The sequence below is a fragment of the Pseudophryne corroboree genome, chromosome 1 (genome assembly GCF_028390025.1).
Source record: "Pseudophryne corroboree isolate aPseCor3 chromosome 1, aPseCor3.hap2, whole genome shotgun sequence".
In the NCBI taxonomy this organism is placed as follows: domain Eukaryota; kingdom Metazoa; phylum Chordata; class Amphibia; order Anura; family Myobatrachidae; genus Pseudophryne; species Pseudophryne corroboree.
Window position 1 is genome coordinate 990,368,148 of NC_086444.1, and position 3,183 is coordinate 990,371,330.

At 38.7% G+C, this 3,183-nt stretch overlaps 2 pseudogenes; both read left to right on the plus strand.

Annotated features, from left to right (window-relative positions):
• The first annotated feature begins 2,609 nt into the window (after positions 1 to 2,609).
• Positions 2,610 to 2,727, plus strand: LOC134942090 (5S ribosomal RNA; annotated as a pseudogene).
• A 149-nt stretch (positions 2,728 to 2,876) lies between these two features.
• On the plus strand, positions 2,877 to 2,994 carry LOC134938682 (5S ribosomal RNA; annotated as a pseudogene).
• Positions 2,995 to 3,183: the final 189 nt, after the last annotated feature.

A 3,183-nucleotide genomic window follows, 5' to 3' on the forward strand; every position in this document is an offset into this window, starting at 1 on the left:
CCCTTCTTTCCTTTTCCTTCTCCATACCCCCACCCCAACCCAAACCCCCCCTCTTTTTCTCTATCATCACCTTCTTCTATTTTCTCCTTCTTCTCCTTTTCCTTTTCTTTCCCCCTCCCCTCTTCTTCTTTTTCGTCCCCTTCTCCTCTTTTCTTTCCTTCCTTTTTCTCCCCCCTCTTCCTTTCCATAACTCTCCATCACATTCTAAACCAACAACCCACTCCCGTTCTTCCCCCTTTCTCTTTTCCTTCTTTTTCTTCTTCTTTTTCTCACCAAACCCTCCCACCCTTCCCTTCATCACAGTCATTCACTACATTTAATGCATTCATACTTTATTCATCAATTTTTGCTCATTCCCTCTTTTTCACTTTCCCCTTAGCCCGTAACCCCACCCTCTCCCTTCACCTGCCACATTTCTTCCATGCTTCTCCAGATTCCTTTCTATCTTACCACATCATTGCATACACTTCCCCTTTACACACAATACCTCTTTTCACACAACACTCAAATACAATACTCACTCACTCTCCCATCCACACACCCATATTCATAGTATCAATCTTTCCATCCTTCACTCCTCCCATATGTCACCCCCCTTTTTCCGTACTATAATCCTCACACCCAAACTATAACCCTTTCCCCTTTTTACCATTCATTTACTAACAGTCCCATCCTCTTCCATATTTCATTGTTGCACACCTTCACTTATCCCCCTTCTCTCTCTTCATTCACACTTATTCATTATCATTCATTTTATATTTCACCAATATATTTCATCATCATATTCACTTTTATTCATTACCTTTATCATTCATTTAGTTTATATTCATTTTTATTATTATTTTATTTTAATTTTTATTTTCATTTTTATTTTCATTTTCATTTTTATTTTTATTTTATTTTTATTTTTATTTTCATTTATTTTTATTTTTATTTTTATTTATTTTTATTATTTTTATTATTTATATTTATTTTTATTTTTATTTTCATTCTTATATTTATTTATTTTTTCATCTTATTCATTTTCATTTCCATTTTCATTTTCTCATCATTATTATTATTATTTTCATTCCTTCATTCCCATTATCCATTCATTTATTTATTTTCCTATTACTTTCCTCTTATTTTCATCCACATTTCCAATCATCACCTTCACATTTCTCCATTCCATTTCCTTTCCATCCTTCCCTGCTTTCCCTCCCCGTTTCCCTTTTCCAATATGGATTCCATTGGTCATTCTACCGGAGATCTGATAGGCTCAACCACCAGTCTGTCAAATCCAAGTGACAAATTCATTGGTCATTTCAGCACTTAAGTACTGGCCACAGGAGAGCAGTAGAGAGAGGCTCTCGTGACCAAGCCTAATCAGGTGAAACGTACGTCGAGGAGAACGTCCATAGTGACGTCATCGCGGCCACGCCCCCTGTCCGGAAGCGGGCGGCCGCGCTCATCACTGTAGCGGGACTTTGAACAGAGGAGATTTGGACAACGTTCGCCGCCTACCTTGCGGCTGTGGTAACTAACACTAGACCACCAGGGTTTCAAGTGTGCAGCGGCAACCAATAGGGCACTATGGGAATTAATCCCCTGCCTAAACACCGATTATATACCCGATCATATACCCGTCTATTGCTGTAATTGATATCAGTACTGTGGTAATTTTCATTAGACCACCAGGGTTTAATCTGTGTTTATATTCATTACCAATTGTGTAAAGTATTGACCGCATACCCAGTGGCAGTGGTAACAGATATTAGACCTCTGTGTACCACTACACCCTCCTCTGTTTTAGAACTGTGTTCTATCTGCAGTAATTACACTATACTTGCAGAAAAAAACCTGTACAATATTGTCCTAACACCCGCCTATGCCTTTAAGGTTTATTTACTAGATCTAGGTATTCTACCTTGATTTTGACATATAAGTGTATCTATAGTAGCATTTTCTATTTATTGGCATTAATCATTGAGTATTTGGTATTTGGTATTTATCATTCTCACTCCTACTATAAGGTTAATTGTACTATTTGTGAGCCAGCCTTGAGCTCCTTACCAGCATATGATTACTCATCTGGTTTCCCTTTAGGGGACCAACCATTATAGTGTTAATTATCATTTAACCATCCTTAATTAGTTCCAAACTCTGTTCTTCAACAGTTGGTATTGATTAATTTCACTTTCATTATAAGGCTTTATATATTGTCCATGAGCCAGCCTTGAGCTCTTTGCCAGCATATGATTACTCATCTGGTTTCCCTTCAGGGGGCCAGCAAATATATTGTTTATTATCATTGAACCATCTATGAGCCTTTTTTTGAGCTTTGATTTTCATTTATTACTTTCTCTTAAATTAAGATTTAAGATACACACATACACAGTACATATCATCTTCTAGCATTTTTCATGAGAGCTCACTATCTGCAAAACTTCACCCACCACACTACACCTTTATCAAATCCATCTAATGTCATAATAAATCCTAGACACTCAGAATCATCCTGACACACCCTTGTCTGGAAATACCATTTTAAGACCATCTACGGCCTTGGTTGAGTGTTAAGTACAGAAAACAGTGTACTCTCTCTTGTCACTCATATTTCCTCTACACTGGCCCACGGCCATACTACCCTGAATACGCCCGATCCTGTCCAATCTCGGAAGCTAAGCAGGCATGGCCTGGTCAGTACTAGGAAGGAGAACCTCCTGAGAATACCAGGTGCAGTGGGCCCTTTTAAAGGAAAAATCTTATCCAACGCTTTCCATATTCCTGTTTCTGGAAAAACCCTCCCGGACCATTCATGGTTTTGATTTATGTACAGTACAGATAATAGGAGTGGTTTTCCCCTCTTATCTCTTTTTCTACACTTCAAACAACAGGCCCACGGCCATACTACCCTGAATGCGCCCGATCTTGTCCGATCTCGGAAGCTAAGCAGGTATGGCCTGGTCAGTATCAGGAAGGGAAACCTCCTGAGAATACCAGGTGCAGTGGGCCCTTTTCTCTTTCTCAAAAGATTCTTTTTGCCAACTCAACCTTGCTACCACATCACGCCTCTATTGAAACCTTTATTCCAAGGCATGTACAGTGACTTTTCTGGATACCCTTATTTCATCAGAGCTTTATGGTATCCATCAAACACATTCTTTCTGATATTTTCACCTTCCTTTATTAACTTGTACCTCA